At 50.0% G+C, this 21,258-nt stretch overlaps 1 protein-coding gene and 1 long non-coding RNA gene across 2 annotated transcripts in view; one reads left to right on the forward strand and one right to left on the reverse strand.

The window, feature by feature from the left end:
• Window positions 1-21,258, forward strand: part of TPGS2 (tubulin polyglutamylase complex subunit 2) — a 94,498-nt gene that overhangs the window by 54,538 nt on the left and 18,702 nt on the right. The gene's annotated exons all lie outside the window — the stretch shown is intronic.
• LOC142830000 (uncharacterized) lies at window positions 2-1,515 on the reverse strand. The gene is made up of 3 exons (XR_012905003.2): window positions 1,378-1,515; window positions 368-499; window positions 2-221 (listed from the first exon to the last, which is right to left on the reverse strand). It is a non-coding gene; the product is annotated as an uncharacterized LOC142830000 (long non-coding RNA).

A 21,258-nucleotide genomic window follows, 5' to 3' on the forward strand; every position in this document is an offset into this window, starting at 1 on the left:
TCCCTGCCCCAAGGAGGTAGCAACCTGCCTTTATCCTGTCTCAAAGGTTACGTCCAGACTGCAAGCCTCTTTTGAAAGAGGCTTTTTCGAAAGAACTGGCCTGGCATCGCTGACCCACAAAGCAGGGCAGCCCGAGGCCCAGGTGTCTGGGCACATTCACTCCGCATCTGCTCCTGATCCCTCGGTGTGATTCGGAGAAGGACGGTATCTCGCATGGCAACCTGGAGGAAGGAGGAGGGGAACCTATTACCATTCCTAGGAGGCCATGTGTGCCAGATCCGGCATGTGCTGGACACAGGAGGAAGACGCTCTCTGCAGCCCCCCGCCCTCTCCGGTTAAAGTCAAATCTCATAGTTGGATTTCTTACCTCCTATTGGTCATGGCCACACCCTAGGCAGTTATAGTGCAGCATGGATACAGCCAGAAGAGAACCACATCCAGGCCAGACTGGGAGGAAGGGTGATGATGGCAAAGTGGGGATTAGAAAGCAGAATGGTGCCTGAAAGAGGAGAAATAGAGAAAGCTGCTCAGAATAGCTTATTGCCACTATATAAAACCATGGTGCACCCACACCTTGATTACTGTGTACGGATGCGGTCGCCTCATCTCCAAAAAGATCTCTTGGCGTTGGAAATGGTTCAGAGAAGAGCAACAAAAATGACTAGGGGTTTGGAACGGGACCCATAGCAAGAGAGATTAAAAAGATGGGCACTTTTCAGCTTAGAAAAGAGGAGACTAGGGGGGGATATGATAGAGGTCTATAAAATCCTAACTGGTGTAGGAAAATATAAATAAGGAAAAGTTATTTATGTGTTCCCATAATATAAGGACTGGGGGGTCACCCAATGAAAAATTAATAGGCAGCAGGTTTAAAACAAACAAAAGGAAGGTTTTCTTCATGTAGTGCACAATCAACCTGTGGAACTCCTCGCCAGAGGATGTGGTGAAGGCTAGAACTTTAACAGGGCTCAAAAAAGAGCTAGTTAAATTCATGGAGGTTAGGTCCACCAATGGCTATTAGCCAGGATGGGTAGGAATGGTGTCCCTGGCCTCTGTTTGTCTGGAAATGGATGACAGGAGAGGGATCACGTGAGGATTCCCTGTTGTGTTGCCTCCGTCTGGAGCATCTGGCACTGGCCACTGTCAGTGGACAGGATACTGGGCTAGCTGGACCTTTGGTCTGACCCAGTCTGGCCGTTCTTACGTTCTAACAGAGGGGATCTCAGAAGGACCTTAGGGGAACCAATTTGTCTCTTTCTAGGTGAGGGAAGGAATTTACTGAGAACTGCTCCTCCTCTCACGGGGGAGAACGGTGCCAACAGTTCCTTGCAGACAGACGCAATCATGCCTGTTGAAAGGTCCCAGCACCTGGCATACCCGGCTGCAGCACACTCTTCAGGATTGACACAGTGATCCAAGCACTGAAATGTTGGGCTTCCCTCGTAATCACACAGCATTAGTCAGATTCGAGCGGCCCTGTCACCACCAATCCCAGCACTTGCAGGCTCAGCCGTGTTTTCCAACCTCCTTTGCTCTATCTAATCTCACAACGTTTTATTGCAATCGACAAGAGACAACACGTTGTCTGACCCCAGCTCCACGGCTCTGTAGAGTCCTGGGGAGCTTTCATTCTGCAACGGCTCTTGATCTTATCACAAGGGAGCCACCCTTTCTATGAGAGATGAGTCAGTTCTCAGTGCTAGTGCAGAGAGGGTGCCTCCATGGTCAGCTTAATATTTTGTTATCCGAAAGCCTCCTCTCCACCAGTCATTTGTCTGCAGAAGAGGGGGGGCAAATTTCCTGGGTGGGTCTCATGGTTAAGGCACTATAACTTGGGAGAGCTGGATGATTCAACAATCTTCCTGCTGGCATATTCATTTTCATAGATGGAGGCAGCAGCACGACCACTCCACGAATGTCGGTTCTGGGAGCTACTGACCGCGCACGTCCAATCAGCTATCTGGGCTCTATTCGGCTGCACACCAAACCCGAAAGCACGTCCTTCCATTAACAGCTGGGAGTGCAGGATAGCAGATCCCAGACAAACTCCCGGCATCACGCCACTTAGCTCATATCGCTCCAGGGAAGAACGTGAGGTATCTGCAGGCATTCAGGCTCCATCTCCCAGGCAGCCCCTTGAGTGTATTTACATGCAGAGGTGAAAGCAAGTGGGTGCACCCTGGTGCGCAGCTCCGGGAAGAGCTGCTGCAAAAGCCAGCAGGGAGCTATTTAAAAAGCTGGGAGGGAGCTGGTTGCAATGGGACAGGACCTGGAAGAAATTTTAAGATACTGTCACTGCTGTTTACCTGGGTCGCTAAATGCCCAATGCATGTGCAAGCAAGACGCCAGCCAATCGCAATGCCAGTCTTGCAAATCCTCAAGTGCTGCCACGTGCGTTTGGCTGTTTGTCCAGGAAAAATCCTTGATTCCCTTTAAATGACACCAGGAGCTGGATTTTCAAACCAGAGAAAGTTGCTCCTGAGCTTCTGGCCAGCACTTTCCTAGCACAAGGCTGGCTCCTTGCTTGCACATGTATTGGGTATTTAGAGACCCATTGCCAAGAGATTAACTAGGCTGTGTCTGAACATGACCCAGGCAGGAGTCTGACTTAGCTAGTCACATTGGAATCCACACCCCTCAGTAAGGCAGCACCAGTTAGCTGTAAAAAGTTTAATTGAGTAACTTGTGTTGCAGGCTTTAGAGATGGTGCTTGCTTATGCTATATAGAAACATAAGGGTGTTCTAGACTACAGGGTTTTTTCAAAAAACGTGGCCTTTTTTGGAAAAATGTTCCCCTGCGTCTAGATTGCTGCCACGTTCTTTCGAAAGTAAATCGAAAGAACGCGGCAGTTTTTTCGACCGCGGCAAACCTCGTTTTATGAGGAAGAATGCCTTTTTTCGAAAATTCTCTTTTGAAAAAAGGCACTGTGGAATGCAAACTGTGCTTTTTCGGAAGAGAGCATCCAGACTGCCTGGGTGCTCTCTTTCGAAAACGCGGCTTGCTTTCTCGAAAGTACTGGTTGTCGTCTAGACAGTCTTTTTCGAAAGAGGCTTTTTCAAAAGTATTTTTCGAAAAAGCCTCTTTCAAAGGAGGCTTGCAGTCTAGACGTAGCCTAAGGAGGCCCAAACATCTATTTCTTACAAACAGACTTGACAATAGTCAAGCCAAGCTTGGCAAAATACAAGTAAAGTGAAGTCAGACATTTCAGAGGCAAGTTAGGGATACGCTTTGGCATAACCCCACATTGTTTTGGTCCTAGCATTTTATTTAACGCACTAATGCTCTGCAAAATGCTACTGTATTGATAAGCTTCAGAGGGGTAGCTGAGTGAGTCTGTACAGGATAAACTTACGAAAACAACAAATGGTCTGGTAGCACTTTAAAGACTGACAAAACATGTAGATGGGATCATGAGATTTTGTGGGCACGGCCCACTTCTTCAGATGACCGGAGTATTGAATGTCCAGAACCAAAATTAAATAGGGGAGAAGGGAGGGGGAGGGGAGGAAAAGGAACAAAAAGAGGCAGTAGGTATATAAATATGAAAGGGAAAACGGACGTAACAAGCAAAACACCAAGGCTAGGTCTACACTGCAGGCGGCTGTTCCTGCGCAAAAACTTGCAGAGAGTCTACACTTCACGCACATTCTTGCGCAAGTAAATTTACAGTAAGGCATCGGAACAGAGGGCTTCTTGCACAAGAGTTAGTCCTCTCCCCATGGCTGTGTCCACACTCAGGGGGTTTTTCGGGAAAAGTAGCCTTTTCCCGAAAAAACTTCCCCTGCGTCCAGACTCAAGCCGCGTTCTTTCGAAATTATTTCGAAAGAACGCGGCTTTTCTTTCGAAATTATTTCGAAAGAACGCGGCTTTTCTTTCGATGGCGGAAAACCTCATTTCACGAGGAAGAACGCCTTCTTTCGAAAGCTCCTCTTTCGAAAGAAGGCGTTCTTCAATGTAAAGAGGCCGTCTTCGAAAGAGAGCATCCAGACTCGCTGGGTGCTCTCTTTCGAAAAAGCGGATTTCTCTTTCGAAAGATCCGCCTGCAGTCTAGACGCGATCTTTCGAAAGAGGCTCTTTCGAAAGATGCTTTCGAAAGTGCCTCTTTCGAAAGAAGCCTGCAGTCTAGACATAGCCCATGAGAAATAAGCCCTCTTGAGCAAGAGCTCTTGTGCAAAAAGGCAGCGTGGACGGGCAATAGGGGTTTCTTGTGCAAGAACCCCCTGTGGCTAAAATGGCTCTCAGAGCTTTCCTGTGCAAGAGAGCAGTCACACCGCCATGGACGCTCTTGCGCAAAAGCACATGGCAGTGCGGACACGCTCTTGCGCAAGAACTCTTGCGCAAAACAGTTCTTGTGCAAGAAGCCTGCAGGGTAGACATCCTGCTGCTTTTTTTCAGGAAGAACGGCTCTTGCGCAAGAGGGGGGGTTTTGCACAAAAAGGAGCCGTGCAGATGGCTCCTTTTTGCGCAAAAGCCCCTTGTGCAAAAATTGGCAGCTCATTAAGTATGCAAATGAGGCACGGCAATAGTCACCGCTTCACCTTATTTGCGTATTTTCCAAAGCCCAAGCCCCTCTATGGCCTAGGGCCCCCTCAGGCCTAACACCAGCCCCAGTGACCCTTTAAGATGGGGTCAGGACCCATGTTAGGGTGTCGAACCACAGTTTGAAAACCGCTGCCTCAGGGGGCGTGTTTTATGCAGAACTAGGAGCTCTTGGGTTCTTCCTTAGGGATGAAGGTCCGGTGACTGTGTTCTCTAAGGAAAAAAACAGGACACCCCCCCCCACCCCTCACCTGAGGGCCCCCTGCCCCTCAGTGCTGTTGTGGGTTGTGGGGTTACTGCAATGTGGGGTTACTGCGACCTTGCGCTGGCTCCCCAGCAAGGCTGTTGCCTAGTGCTTGGAACCTACCGGGGCCCCCTCAGCAGGCTGTTGGCCAGTCCCTAGTGCCCTATAGCGCCCTCACATGATGGACCACTGCTTCCCCCACCCCACCCCCGCACTGCCTCCCCCCTGCAGGGGATGGCATCTCTGCTCGCCCCCTCCGCTTCGCACTTTGCTCTAGCACAGCAGTCGGGATGGCCAGGAGAGGACTTCAAAAAGGGAGCGTCCCAGTCGACACAGGCTGTGTGGTCACTCTAGATCAGGGTTGGGCAATAATATTTGGCCAGGGGCCACTTCAAGCCCTGGAAGGGGTGGGGCCTAAAATGGAAGGGGAGGGGCCAGGATGCTGCCGGACTTCCCCACCCACAGACCATGTTTGTCCCCGCCCCCTGTAATCCCCTCCTTCCCACTAAGCACCCATGCCCCCAGCAGAGCAGGAAGAGACTTTGCATGCTCCCCCGACCCCAGGCCAATCAGAGCTCGGGGGCGGGGGAAGCGCCCGTAGTTTCCTCGACCCTGCTAGGAGCACACGACACTTTTCTAACTGCCATGTGCTCCTTGCAGGGCGGGGGCAGGGTGGAGGAAGCTTCGTGTGCTCCCCTGCCCCCAGGCTCTGATTGGGTTGGGTGCAGGGGAGAAGCAGGGCCTCTGTGGGCCGGATCAACCCGCTTGGCGGGCCAGATTTGCCCACGGAGGCCATCTGTAAAATGGGAACCCTGTCCATTAGGAGAGCCAACTGCTACTTGTAAAGCGTTCTGGGGCTATCAGACAAAAGGCCCTTTGAGGGGATACTGGCGTGTTATTTACATTGCGGAAGAGGTTCATTTATTTTTTAAAGACAGGTTAGGTTTCTACCCTCGCTTTTGTAACAGTCTTAGCTATTTCCAACCACGTAATCATTTAATTTTGTTATAGACCCAGGGAAAAAAAAACTTTGTGAGAGCGACACCTATTGCATTCTTGTAAAGTCCTGCCTCCCTGGGAATTGGACATTGGTCAAGTCATTTAAAACTGGGTTAGGGAAAGAGTTTGGAACAATCCTGTGCCGGTCGAGTGAAATAGCATAGATGTGATAAGCTCATCTTGCCTGCTTGGCTATGTCTACACTGGCATGATTTTCAGGAAATGCTTTTAACGGAAAAGTTTTCTGTTAAAAGCATTTTCAGAAAAGCACGTCTAGATTGGCAGGACGCTTTTCCGCAAAAGCACTTTTTGCGGAAAAGCGTCCATGCCAATCTGGACGTGCTTTTCCGCAAAAAAGCCCCGATCGCCATTTTCGCGATCGGAGCTTTTTTGCGAAAAACAAATCCGAGCTGTCTACACTGGCCCTTTTGCGCAAAAGTTTTTCGGAAAAAGACTTTTGCCCGAATGGGAGCAACAAAGTGTTTCCGCAAAAGCACAGACAATCTTACATGAGATCGTCAGTGCTTTTGTGGAAATTCAAACGGCCAGTGTAGACAGCTGGCAAGTTTTTCCAGAAAAGCGGCTGATTTTCCGGAAAAATGGCCAGTCTAGACACAGACTTTTCTGTTTTCAGTTATTGCTATTAATATACAGCTTCATCTGAGAAGAGGTGTTAAGTAGGCATGTGGCCATCCTGTGCTTTTTATACGTTCATTTCTACAGCACCAAAATGATGGATTCATTCATGTTCTGATTTGCAGAGGGGGAGCCATGTGAGTCTGGAACTTTAAAAACAACAAGCAGTCCTGTGGCCCCTTAGAGACACACATTTATTAGGCCATGAGCTTTCATGGGTAAAACCCACTTCATCAGATGAGGTGGGTTTTACCCACACAAGCTCATGACCTTATAAATTTGTCTCTAAGGTGCCACAGGACTGCTCTTTAGGTTCTGATTTCATTCCTTTTCAGCTCCACGAGGTGGCAGCATTGTACCTAGTATGGCAGAATCACTGTCACAATAACACTGTGGTCATAAAAGTGAAATCAATTCATTGTGGGAATACCCGAAATATTTCTAAGCAGGGCTGCAGAACAGAGACACGCTGACCCACACTTCCGTACCTTGGACTACTCATATCCCAGAAGGGCTGTAGGCACCAGGCAGGCTGTGATTAAGTATCTAAAGCCTTCACAAATCCACAACACAAGCACACTCCAGTCGAGACGCAAGCTCTTGGACTCCTCTCTACCGGATGCTTTCCACAATGACATTGTTGGGAAGTACCTGTGCAGATTGAAAAGGGTCACAAAACCTTGGTCATCATTCCTACAGGGGCTGCCTATGTAGCACCAGGCACTACTCAGTTCAAAAGAGTTACACTAGAAGTCAAAGATGCCGAGAGAACTTAACAATGGGCAGTTGGTTACATTGTTTGAATCAGATTATCATCCTTTGTACTATAGTAGCATTTAGAGTCTGGACCCAGATCAAGGCCCCATTACTCTCTAGTTCAATATTCATTCTCTGTCTGGAAGAGCTTACAGGCTAAATACGCAAGAGACACCAGGGGAGGGGAAACTGAGGCACAGAGAAGGGAAGTGACATGATAAGAGGTCACACACCAGTTCATCAACAGAACCAGTTCCCTTCTCATGGAAGCATGCTGCTCCCCATGTGTCTAGACGTCCCAAGATTACAGGGGATCAAAACAGAAAGCACTGCCAGCTTTCTAAAGACAGTCCTAAGGGCTGCTATTGAATATGGTCTCACTAGCACCCCTGCTGGTCCCTTACCTGCCACCATCTCACATAGATTTAACACCTTCCTGCAGCAGTGCCCCTGCTCCCGACCCACCCCTCTCTGGCTGGAGGAGCCTGAATTTAGTCCTTAATTAGCCAAGTCCTTTAGCCCTTAATTTGATCCATCTGACACATGCTGGCTCACCTGCAGTAGCTAGCATGAGAGAGAACATTTGCAGCCTGGAGCAACACAGAAGATAATTACTCTGGTTCCTTGTGCAGCCAACCCAGCTCTAGAATGCTCTTTGAGGGGAAAAAAACATTTGCTGAGCACAGAAATGCCCTGGGCTGTTGGAAACGCTTTCCTGGGAGTTTCAGAAAGCAGCAGCTCAGCTGCAGGGAGACACCACAGTGGATCATGGGATCTGCAGTCCACATCATGGGGGAAGACAAGTCGGAAGGGCCCTAGGGCAGAGTTCCATGCCAAAGCACAGCACCACCAAGTACAGTGTGTTCTCACAGGCACCCTGCCATCCATTCCCACCTGGGTCTCCCAATAGCACGGTAGTAGCACAGAGTACGTCAGCCAAATCCCTCTTCTGAGGGCTCAGTGTATTAAGTCTCTAGGAAATACAATCGACACATCAGCCCAAATGCTTCCCTCTGGGGATTTCCAATATCACCCTCAATCCAGACCATCCAGTTCCTGGTTCCCCCGCCAGTCACATCAGAGCCAGAGAGCTCTGGGAGATCTACTTGGCTTTGGATTTCTCTGGAGGGCTAGTCCCAAGTCTCCTTCTGGCCAGGTCTCTAGATTCACAGCTGCAGCTTCCCCTCAGTTAAGAGATCCCAGGTGCACCCTGGCTCTAGCCAGGATCCACCCAAGTTGTTCTGCTCTGCTCTGGTCTGGTCTCCCCCACTTTAGTCCATGGGCCCTATGGCCAACTGGGCTGCATTTTCCTTTTCAAGCTACCTGCCCTCTCTCTTCCCCAGAGTCGGCTAATAGCAGGATGTTTAACCTGTTGAGAAGGGAGCTCTCTGATTACCACCTGGCCCCCATCACCAGCTCCTCAGTGGCTCCCTTGAACACCTGGTCTAACAGTGTCCTGGCTAGCCCTCCCTCCCTCACGGGCTACGTCTAGACTGGCATGACTTTCCGCAAATGCTTTTAACGGAAAAGTTTTCCATTAAAAGCATTTTCGGAACAGGGCGTCTAGATTGGCACGGACGCTTTTCCGCAAAAAAGCCCCGATCGCCATTTTCACGATCAGGGCTTTATTGCGCAAAACAAGTCTGAGCTGTCTACACTGGCCCTTTTGCACAAAAGCTTTGCGCAAAAGGGACTTTTGCCCGAATGGGAGCAGCATAGTATTTCCGCAAGAAGCACTGATTTCAGACAGTAGGAAGTCCGTGTTCTTGCAGAAATTCAAGCGGCCAGTGTAGACAGCTGGCAAGTTTTTCCGCAAAAGCATTTGCTTTTGCAGAAAAACTTGCCAGTCTAGACACAGCCCCCGTCTAACAGTGTCCTGGCGAGCCCTCCCTCACCCATGGTGCCTGGCTTCAGTTGCATGACAATCAGTGGGAGCTGGCAGCCATCTTGATTTTGGGGCCCACTCCCTTCCACCTGCAGAGAGGCCAATAGGAAATGGCAGCCATCGTGCAGGCTTCAGCCCCTTTGACCGTCATTTTCGGGGGGGGGGGGGAGAGGTGGCAACAGTGAGGCCTGTCCTGACACGCCAGTGAGCCCTCTGGCGTCGGGGAGGGGGTGGTCTTGGTTATTTGTTTGCTCAGCATGGCGCAAATGGGGCCCGAATGCATCGTTGGGGTCCTTGGGCAGAGCCGTCCCTTCCATAGGATGCACCGGGGCTGCTGCCCCAGGCAGTGCACTTTTGGGGGCCCCACGCCGGCTGCCCCGATCATCCTATGGGAGGGACCCAGGGGCCTGGCACGGCAGCAGCGGGGGGGGTCGTTCCCCCTGCACTCCTCGCACAGGCAGCCCAGACGTGCCGCGCTTGGTTTCCCCATGGCGGTGGGACGTGGCGCACCCAGCCCTCGGGCGCTCTGCTTCCCGCCCCTGCAGAGAAGTGGGGCACAGCAGGTCAGAAAAGGGCCCCAGGCCAGGGTGGAGGAAGTGGACAGGCCGCCCTGCCTCCTGCTGCCCGCGTAGTAAATGGGGGGGGGGGACTTGTGCTGCCGCTGCACCAGGTCCCCTGTTCTCCCCCTGGCCACATTGCTTGGGGTGGGGCAAAGGGCAGGGGTGGAGTGGGGCTGGGGCCTGCGGTGGTGCAGTTGCCCCAGGCCCTGCAGCCCCTTGGGACAGCCCTCTCCCTAGGTACAATCGATGCCCTAAGCACTAGAAATGGAAGCCCGGCCCAAACCCTGTCAGCAGTGTTCAGAATTTGCTGCCTCCTACCCTCTTCACAGACTTGGGCGCCAGGTTTGCATAATGGGTGGTGGTGCCCAGAACAGGTCCCCAGCCGTCCTGTCATAAACATAGGAACGGCCAGACTGGGTCAGAGCAAAGGGCCAGCTAGCCCAGTGTCCTGTCTGCCCACAGGGGCCAATGTTGGATGCCCCCAGAGGGAGTGAACAGAACAGGGAACCATCAAGTGATCCCTCCCCTGTCATCCACTCCCAGCCTCTGACAAACAGGGGCTAAGGATGCCATCCCTACCCATCCTGGCTAATGGCAATTGACAGACCTAACCTCCATGAATTTATTTAGCTCTTTATTGAACATTCTTATAGTCTTGGTCTTCACAACATCCACTGGCAAGGAGTTCCACAGGTTGACTGTGCGTTGTGTGAAGAAGTAGTACCTTTTGTGTGTTTTAAACCTGCTGCCTATTCATTTCCTTAGGTGACCCCTAATGCTTGTGTTATGTCATGGGGTACATAACACTTCTCTCTTCACTTTCTCCACACCAGTCATAATTTTATAAACATCTGTCATATCTGATACGTTCAATATATTGCCAGCCCTAAGCCTTCAAAAATCATGAGTCAGGCTCCCAAGATGCAAGAGGTAGACTTAAAAGTCATGACTTGAAATACAGGGGAGCATCTTTATGGTGTACTTGTTTCACATTTTCAAACATTCCTCTGCACATTTTAAAAGCCGAGATTCTCCAGCAATGTCTTGATGCCAGTAGTTAGAGCTTTATCAAAAGATACCATACTTAAGAGAGTCACAATAAAATTGTGAGAGTTGACAACACTGCCTGCTGGCCGACCTTCAGGAAGCCTTTTCACCCTTCCCCGTGCCTCAGTTTCCCCATCCGTAAAAAGGAAAGAGTACCCTCTTTGTAACGTACACTCATCACTGCGGCACTAAAGCATTATTCAAGAGCCAGGTATTATTATCCTTTTATAAAGCATCTCTAGGGCGATCGCCTTTGATTTTTGGCCAGTGTTTCTGGTTAGCCCCTTTTCACAGGCCTAAAAATCAAATCAAAGAGGAAGGAATAAAACACTATGGACTGTTGGTCCAGAATCAGCAATGGCCCCATGTACCTTCTGAGCTGCTCCATGCATATGGACAGTCAATATAAATCACTGCAAACGTATTGCTTAGGCAGTGACCTGGTAAGATATTTTCTTTCTTCTTTGGTATCCACCCAGCATGTGACATAAACCATGTGTGCTGCAAATACCTTTGCCTAAAGCCACTCTGATTGCCTGGAGGGACAGGTGAATTTCACGGTCTGTCTGCTGAAAATTCACAAAATGAAAAAGAAAATGAAGACTCCTCCTACGCTTTTATTCTCTCCGCTCCCGGGAACATGCCTATTACGAAACTCCCATGATCTTTTTGCTGTAGCCTGGGCATTGCCCGTCCCATAGGGCGTCTTAATTAGCACAGCGCTGCTTAGAGCCACACTGGGGCACGGACTGAGCACTGACCCTAAAGGAAGAACACTCTGAGCCTACCCGGAGCACCCCTTCCTGCACTGGAACAATTCGGATTTGATTTGTAGGCTTCCCAGGCCAACACTAACCAAGAGCGACTGGCCCTGCTTAGCCTATGAAACAGGATACGCTCCCAGGCCAAACTGGAATGGCTGAAAGCAGGAGAGGAGCCGAGGGCTGAAGCAGAGAAGCGGCGAGAGCTCTGCAGTCATAGTAACGTTGTGCTACACATGCCGGTAGGGGCGGTGGGTATGCTAGGCAAGGGAAGGCTTTGCCTTCTCAAACCGCCTGCCTGGCCCCGCCCAGACTCCGCCCCCAGAATACCTGCTGTAGGCATACTGGGGGCGGGGTATTGCTGCCTCCGAGAGCCTGCCCTTCCCATGCTCCAGGGCTGGGGTGGTTGGGGCCACGTGCCCTCCTCCGTCCCCCTGGTGATGGGGGGGTTGGGGCCGTGCTCTGCCCGACCTCCCCATTGTGCTGGGGGGGAGGGGCAGTGGCTTGGCTCTCGCGGGGGGGGGCCTGGACAGTGGGGGCGGGGCTGGAGACTTACCTCTGCCAGCCCTACCTTCACCCACGCCTAGGTGTAAGAATAAAAATGTGCCCAGAGTTGCTTTGGCTCCAAGATGTTATTGAAGCTGGAAACACGCTGCATGGGTGAGTCACTGGGAGTATCCATCTATTCCCCGTACAGAAAACCCCAGAAAGGGGCACCCGTATTCCTTGTTCAACCAGCACGTAAATGATTAACTGCTGCTCCCTGGGGGGGTGGGATACATTAAATATCTGCTCTCAGCTCCACTCCCAGCCACGGAAACCCTTCTCTCTTGCCTCCCTTCTCCCCGCTTGATTAAAAGACTTTGTCTGAAATTCCTTTCGGCAGGCAGTTGGTTTGGAGTGTTTGAAACCCAGGCTCCCTCGCTCTCTGAGGGGGGCTACAGAGGCGCAGCCAGGGTGTTATGCACCCAGGGGCAAGGGACAAATTTGCGCCCCCGGTGCTGCCACCTGCACCACGTGGCGGGGCCCTGAACCTGGCACGTGGCTGAGCCCGACCCTGGGAGGAGGGGGGGAGCTTGTACCACATCTTCCTCTGCCCCCTCCAGTTTAGGGCCGGGCCCCTGCACGCACTAACACACCCACAGAGATGGAGGAGGGTCGGGCTGGGGGCGGGGAGGCGGGGAGGAGGCTTCCGCTGGTGCCGGCAGGCGGAGGAGGAGCAGACGAGACGAGGGATGATGGGAGTGCGGGGGACTAAATTGGTGCTCCTCTAGCATGGAGTCCAGGGGCAGCTGCCCTCCCCCCCCCCCCCGCCCCGGTCCTCTCTCGCTATGCCACTGGGGGTCTGGAGGGTCTGACCACTCCCTTACTCAAGACGCAGAGCATACGTTGATCAGCGCCGCTGGAAGGCCAGAGAAACGTTCACGCTGATGCAGTGAGGGGTGTTGGATCCAAGGGGAGAGACAGCTGGAATCTCAAAGCACCCCCAGCACGGAGAAGCAGGAGGGTGGGAGAGCTTTGCAAGGATCTGAGACAATTGCAGGCCCCCTCTGTCCACTAGTTAGATCAGGGCTGAGAACCTCGGGGCGGGGGGCAGAGGGCAAGAATCTGGCCTTGCCTTGGCACTCAGCCTGGGAACAAGGAGAATCTCTGGGTACGTCTACACTGCACGGAGCCACCCATGGCTGCCCCGCCTCAGCTCTCAGGTTCTCCGGGCTCAGGCTGAAGTTGCGGGATGTCTAGACGTTCGTGCTCAGCTGGAGCCAGGCTCTGGGACCCTCTTCCCACACTGAGTTTCAGACCCCAGACTCCAGCCCAAGTAGGAACACTGCTATTTTTAGCTCTGTAGCCCGAGCCCCGAGGGCTGCTTGTCCCTCACCTGGCACTGTCAGAAGGCAGGATGCTGGGCTAGAAGAACTGCTGATCTCCACCACCACCCCACTCCCCATTGTGGCTGTTCCTATGCTCTATGTGGGGCTTAGATTCTGGGCTGAGAGGTATTAGAAACACCCTGCATACACTGAAAGGAGGGATGAGCGAGTGGGTGGGGCAAAAACTCTGCGACTTTGAAGATTTGAATTCGAGTCCCTGCTCTGCCACACACTACCCATGTGACCTTGGGCAAGTCACTTCATCTCTGTGCCTCCATTTCTGTTTGCCATCTGTAAAATAGGGATCATGCCATGAAAATAATGAATGGTCTATTGCAGTGTTTCTCAAACTGTGCTCCGCTCCGCAAGACATCTCCAGGTGCTCCGCGAGGTTGACAAACTGGAAACATGAATAGGTACAACACATACAATCAGTGGACCGCTGGGGCTCCGCATACATTTTTACGCATGTAAAGGCTCCAGAGCCCAAAAAGTTTGAGAACTGCTGGTCTATTATATGGTTTGAAGAGTTTGTTTGTTTATGGATTTGTTTGTGCAAAACAAAGCCATACTACACAATTACCTACAGATTCCAAATTTTGCATAAATAATCCTGCCACTTAAATTAGCTGAAGGCACTTCTTTTCACACCAGAATATGCTGGGTAAAAGGTTTATGTAATGATTTTTTGTCTTCATCGGGAAAAAGTCAAGACTATTACGATTAGAGTTCATAAAAAATATTTGGTAACAAAATTAAAATCGAGGCACCTATTCAACTGTCATTTTAGTGCAAAGAAAATTTTTACTGTTACAGATTACAAAATAACTCAACTTAGTTACTGAAAGAGTAATGGAAGCTTAACGAGTTTCTGATTCCAATGTACTATGTATGGCAATTATTCAATAAAATGAATAATGTTTGAAGTTGAACTCCTACCAATTTAAAACTGTTCTTTGACTTCCCTTTTGCAAGCACATTAATAACAAATTCTGTGACATATATTTCATTTCCTGGACTTTCCTGTAAGTGTGATCTACGCAAAATGACTTTGCCCCGTCAACGACTAGTAATATCACCTGCTAGTAATACAGAATCCTGTCTCCTATCTCCTGTCCACACACTGATAGTACTAAGCCGGGCTCTGGGGATTAATTATCTGAAGTTTGTGACTTTGCTGGCGCTGTTGTCTCATTCAAGACAAGTTTGTGTTTCAAAACCTACCCCAACCCTCCACGTATTATCAGCCCCACTAACTAGTAATGTTTGCGTTCCACGGACTCTGATATGCTTTACTAATGGCACAGACTACGGAACATTACACCAAGCATTGATAGGAAGCCACCGCTGAGGTGCAATGCAGCAAAGCCCAGCAATTTAGGACCGGAAGTGAAATGGAGCATTGTGTCAGACAGGCTGATCAATTGCCAGGTGATCCGTGGCGATAGCTAGGGAAACGTTTGTGTTCTCTTGATCATTGTGACGCTCTCGGCGCGTCGTCCGTATCAGCGTAACCACGCCTCCGGGGTTTTCCTCCCGGAATGCTCCCTTTTACCTATTTCAGCCCTTCTGGAGGAAGGGTGGGGAAGGGGGGCCCGGGCCCACCCCCTCTCACAGGCCCCAGCCCAGGGCCCTAAGGACTCGGATCCCACGAGATCCGGTCCGGCTGATGGGGTTCAAGACCGTAACTTGCCAGCGCACCAGCCAACTCCGGGCTCCGCCCTGGGCCACTTCCTTCCTCGCCCCTCTCGACGTGGTCCCCCCCATCCACCGTGTGGTGTCGCGTCCCTTACTGCGAGCTTGGGGTTCCTGGCGAGCGGGCGCCTGCCGCTCCTTACTCCTTCCGCTCCCCCCCCCCCGTTCCGGTGCCGGCGCCTTCTTATAATCGCGCCAGGTCGGCGACCCTGGCCGCGCTCCAGAAGCCCCGCCCCCGGCGTCGGCCCGGTCCCACGTTGCCGCGGCAACCACCCTGGCGTCTCGGCCGCCTCTTGTGGACGCTGGGCCTGACGTCATCAGCCGGCGCCCGCTGGGCAGTGGCTGAACAGCCGGGACACCGCCGGCTTTCCCGCAGCCGCCGGCTAAGCAGGGCTTGCCGGGGTTGCTCCCCCGTGTCGGGCGGGCACGTCCCGTCACCCAGGGCTTGCCGGGGTTGCTCCCCCATGTCGGGCGGGCGTGTCCCATGACAATCATACAATATGTATATTTCCAGCAGGAGTGTTTCATCAAGTCTGGTCTTTCCTGAGGTGCATGCAGGTCTCCCTTTGACATTAATTTGTCAATCAGCTTCTGTCAGTCCCATCAGTCCACTTCCACAGAGCTCAGCTGCCCAGCTGTGGTGTCATGTGGAAGCACTTAGAAGCTCCAACATTTGTTTTGCTGAGTGTCAGTTTTTGTTCCCCCTGCCATTTCCAACAGGGGGATATGCTACAGCAGTGGTCCCCAATGCGGTGCCCACGGGCGCCATGGGGCCCGCCGGGGCATTTATGTGCACCTGCCAAATCATCTGTGCTGGCCCCGCCCCTGGCACGCAGCACATGTGTGGGTCTGGCCCCAGGCACGTGGCGCATGGGCGGCCCCTGCCCTGGGTGTGCAGCACATGTGTGATGGTGGCCCCGGGCGCAGGGCGCCTGAGCAGCCCCTGCCCCGGGCCCGCAGCACATGTATGGTGCCTGCCCCGGATGCGTGACGCATCAGCAGCCCTACCCCTGGATGTCCGGCACGTGAGCGGCCCCGCCCCAGGCGCCCAGCAGCCCCAAAAGGTCGGGGGCCACTGTGCTACAGGAACACTGGCAAATCCCTCCTTTAATTCTCCATGCAGGAACATACATCATCCAAACATGGAATCCATACCTCATCCTTAAGTCTCACACACCGCTGGGAAGGAGCAGGTGCCTTTGTTAAATGGACTGGAATTCTAACCGGTTCACACATAGGCCTTGGTGCAAGGAAGGCTGTAAGGTGATGACTGTGAAAAAGGTAGTCACAAAACGTGTTGGATACATAATTTAATTTGCCAGTCGCCCCTACTAGCTTCCTCACTCTCCTCTGGATGCATGTTCTTTAGAAAAAATACAGACTGGATCATTAGAACTTCTGAGTTTTATTAGATAAAATAGTTTTTAAAGTCATTACAAAGTTTCCAAAAACAAAAACAAAGACTTTTCAACGGTTGTGGTTGCAATGTCAAAGACTGGATTTACCATGGGATGTTAAACATTTTCAAGGGAAAATGAATCAGTTCAATTAATTCAAGGTGTTATCACATTCTTATTATAAAGATAGAGATGTAGCCGTGTTAGTCTGGTGTAGCTGAAACAAAAAACAGGACTATGTAGCACTTTAGTCCTGTATTTTATTATAAAGGCAACCTTTCATCCTACTTCTGCTCTGGTCTGGGCATGTGATATGCTTGTAATGTCACCTCTTTAAATATAGATCCTGATCTACTTCTGATTAGTTTTAAACGCCAGAGGATTTATGAGATTGCTCTTGGGAATTCATCCAAACAATTATGAAGTAACCTAATCATCCAGGGCTGTTAATTCTGTTCCAAATTGCCCTGCCCAGGTGAAACTCATAGCCAAGTTTTGTTGCCTATACATGCACGACTATCACGCATTAACTCCAAACCAAACTATTCCAGTGATACTTCTCTGGAATTCCACCTGTCCTGTAAGCTTTTATGCACCTTAACCAAGGGTAGAAAGGATGTGATGACAATGTGGAGATTCGCGAGCAGGGTGGTGGATGAAAAAGAAGAAAGGGAAAAATCTACTGAGAACACTGAGGATCACAGAAGGACCTCCGAGAAGAAAATCTGTCTCTTTCTAGGGTTTTACTTGGAATGACAATGGGGAGACATTTAATGAGTATGGCTCTTATTGTGAAGTGTGAGAAAGGGATGCCAAGAATTCCCCACAGACACATGTGGAAATTACCACAGACACTGTACAGAGAATTTCAACACTACCTGACTGCAAAGGCGCTCTTCAGGGATTCAGACAGTTATCCCAAGCATTTAAAACAAATGCCCTGTTTTCCTAATTAATCAAACAGCATCCATCAAACAGGAGCTGGCCTGTCACCATTCCCTGTTATTGCAGAATCAGTTAGGTTTTCAGATCTTCTTTGCTGTCTCTAGTCTTGTGAGGTTTTATTGCAAGTACGTGGCAACTGACAAGAGACAATATGTTACATGATCCCAGATCCTATGCTCTGCAGAGCATATGGGCGGCCACAATTGATCTTCTGGAGTTTGATTTAGCAAGTCTAGTTAAAACATGTGAAACAGAAATCAGAGGGCATCCTCGTCCGCACCGATACTCCTGCTTCTGTAAGGAGTAAGAGAAACTCCCATCAGCATCCCGCTGGGGGGGACAGTGGGGAAACTTGAAACAAGGTATGTCAACTCCAGCTATGTAATCAATGTAATTGGAGTTGCGTATCTCAATTTGACATTCCCTTTTAGCGTAGACCTGGCCGTTTAGTGTAGACCAGCCAGGACCCATTTTGGGAATTAAGGGCTGTCCTATTACCTAAAAAAATGTCATTGCTACCAAGTCACCGGGGCCAGATGAAATGCGTCCTTGAATACTCAAGGAGCTGATAGAGGAGGTATCTGAGCCTTTTGCTATCATCTTTGGAAAATCATGGAAGACAGGAGAGATTCCAGAAGAATGGAAAAGGGCAAATCTAGTGTCCATCTATAAAAAGGGAAATAAAAACAACCCAGGAAACTACAGACCAATCAAGTTTAACTTCTGTGCCAGGAAAAATAATACAGCAAATAATTAAGGAAATCATCTGCAAACACTTGGAAGGTGGTAAGGTGACAGGGAACAGCCAGCATGGATTTGTAAAGAACAAATCATGTCAAACTAATCTGATAGCTCTTTGGTAGGATAACGAGTCTTGTGGATAAGGGAGAAGTGGTGGACGTGGTATACCTAGACTTTAGTAATGCATTTGATATGGTCTCGCATGATATTCTTATCAATAAACTAGGCAAATACAATTTAGATGGGGATACTATAAGCTGGGTGCATAACTGGCTGCATAACCATTCCCAGAGAGCAACAAGGAGTCCTGAGGCACCTTATAGACTAACAGATGTATTGGATCATAAGCTTTCATGGGCAAAGACCCACTTCGTCAGATGCAAAGACCCACGAAAGCTTATGCTCCAATACATCTGTTAGTCATAAGGTACTACAGGAATCCTTGTCGCTTTTGCAAATCCAGACTAACACGGCTAGCCCTCTCATACATTCCCAGAGAGTAGTTATTAATGGTTCACAATCCTGCTGGAAAGGTATAACAAGTGGGGTTCCGCAGGGGTCTGTTTTGGGACCGGTTCTGTTTGATATTTTCATCAGCGATTTAGATATCAGCATATAGAGTACGCTTATTAAGTTAGCAGATGATACCAAGCCGGGAGGGGTTGCAATGGCTTTGGAGGATAGGGTCATCATTCAAATGATCTGGACAAATTGGAGAAATGGTCTCAGGAAAACAGGATGAAGTTTAATAAGGAGAAATGCAAAGTGCTCCACTTAGGAAGGAACAATCAGTTTCACGCATACAGAATGGGAAGCGACTGTCTAGGAAGGAGTATGGCAGAAAGGGATCTAGGGGTTATAGTGGACCACAAGCTAAGTATGAGTCAACAGTGTGATGCTGTTGCAAAAAAAACCAAACATGATTCTGGGCTGCATTAACAGGAGTGTTGTGAGCAAGACACGAGAAGTCATTCTTCCGCTCTACACTGCACTGATTAGGCCTCAGTTGGAATATTGTGTTCAGTTCTGGGCACCACATTTCAAGAACGATGGGCAGAAATTGGAGAAGAACCAGAGAAGAGCAACGAGAATGATTAAAGGAAGGCTGAAAGAATTGGACTTGTTTAGTTTAGAAAGAGAAGATTTAGAGGGGACATGAGAGCCGTTTTCAGGTATCTAAAAGGGTGTCACGAAGAAGAGGGAGAAAACTTGTTCCCCTTGGCCTGTGAGGATAGAACAAGAAGCAATGGGCTTAAACTCCCACAAGGGAGGTTTAGGTTGGACATTAGAAAAAAATCCTAACTGTCGGGGTGGTGAAACACTGGAATAAATTGCCCAGGGAGGTTGTGGAATCTCCATCGCTGGAGATATTTAAGAGCAGGTTAAATAGAGATTTTTCAAGGATGATCTAGATGGTGCTTGGCTCTGCCATGAGGGCAGGGGTCTGGACTTGATGGCCTCTCGAGGTCCAGTCCTAGTGGTCTATGATTCCACGACTGACAATTTGCCCGTTTCAGGTGCTGCCGGCAGGAGTTCATTGTTGGTGTCTCACTTGTTTTATTCTTCCTAGCAAACAACTTATAGGGCATGTTATCCAGAGGCTCTTGCTTCTTACCACAGTACCATACAGATACTGGCATGGCTGTCTGAAATGCAGCACTCCTCCCAAGGCATTTCAAATCCTCCCCGAGCTCCCAGGACTCGGCAGTTGTCTTCAGTCGTCTCTTTTTCCCCATGCCACCGAACACCGAAGTGAAGTCACATCCATTGGCAGCATCAGCATTTGGCAGCATAAGATTAGAACCAACAACCAGGGGGCAAAAGGGGCAACTGCTCTAAGGCCTGGTAATTCAAAAGGGCCCAGAGATCCTGGAGGCCGGAGCCTCGGGCCCTTTAAATCCCCGCCAGAGCCCTGCACAGTGCACTCCAGGCAGCTCTGAGGGCTGGTTGTGGGGGAGGTGCAGCATGGTCCAGAAGACACGGAGAGTGTCTGATCCCAGCTTCAGAGCCTCTTTGTACATGGGAGTTCATATCTTCTTTTGGCCAATCACCAATCCTGACATAGAATTCATCCACCCAATGAAAAGAGCGATATCTTGGGCATGTAGAGGCAACATCTTAATCCAAGATCCGCATTATCAACCTGGTTACTCCGAGGCTATGTCTATACTCGTGGCTTCTTGCACCAGAAATCTGGAAATGAGGCTAAGCGTGGAATGTCGCCGAGCCTCATTTGCATACCTAATGAGCCGCCATTTTTGCAGAAGCGGCTCTTGCGCCAGAAGGAGCAGTCTACACTGCCCCTTCTTGCGCAAGAAAAAAACCTCTCGCTCAATGCCATTACACCGATTACTTTTCAGGAAGAACGGCATTGCACAAAAGGTTTTTTCGGGCGCAAGAGCCTCTTCTGCAAAAATGGCGGCTCATTAGGTATGCAAATGAGGCTCGGCGATATTCCACGCTTAGCCTCATTTCCATATTTCTGGCGCAAGAAGCCACGAGTGTAGACATAGCCTGAGTGTTTGCTGTGAAGGAGCAGCATGAAAAAACGTACATGAATCTGCTCCCTCACGATCTGCCTCGAATTCCGGTATTGCAAACCGGTGGCCACACACTGCTTACGTAGCTTGTGCAACGTCCTGAAACTCAACCACATGCAGAACCTCACGACCATGGGACGATCTCTCTTCACAGTCTGGTCACTGAGGAGAAAGTCTGTCACATTTGATTTATTCTTTGAATGTGAGATCGTCTTCAAGTGTTGCTTTGGTGATGGTGTTAGCACAAGGGGGTTCCAAACTTTGCATTTGGACAATTCCCTCCACCCCACCCCCATGGGCTCTCTGACCAGATTTCACGGATCCTTCATTTGCATAAAGTGCCACCAAAAACAGCAGAGTGTTGTCATTAATATAAGTGTTGTGAGCAAGACACAAGAAGTAATTTTTCTGCTCTACTCTGCTCTGATTATACCTCAGTTGGAGTATGGTGTCCAGTTCAGGGCACCACATTTCAAGAAAGATGTGGAAAAATTGGAGAGGGTCCAGAGAAAAGCAACAAAAATTATGAAAGGTCTAGAAAACATGAGCTATGGGGGAGGATTGAAAGAACTGGGCTTGTTTAGTTTGGAAAAGAGAAGACTGAGACGGGACATGATAGTACCTAAAAGGGTGTTACAAGG

The sequence above is a fragment of the Pelodiscus sinensis genome, chromosome 6, assembly GCF_052426305.1.
Source record: "Pelodiscus sinensis isolate ZL-2025 chromosome 6, ASM5242630v1, whole genome shotgun sequence".
Lineage (NCBI taxonomy): Eukaryota > Metazoa > Chordata > Testudines > Trionychidae > Pelodiscus > Pelodiscus sinensis.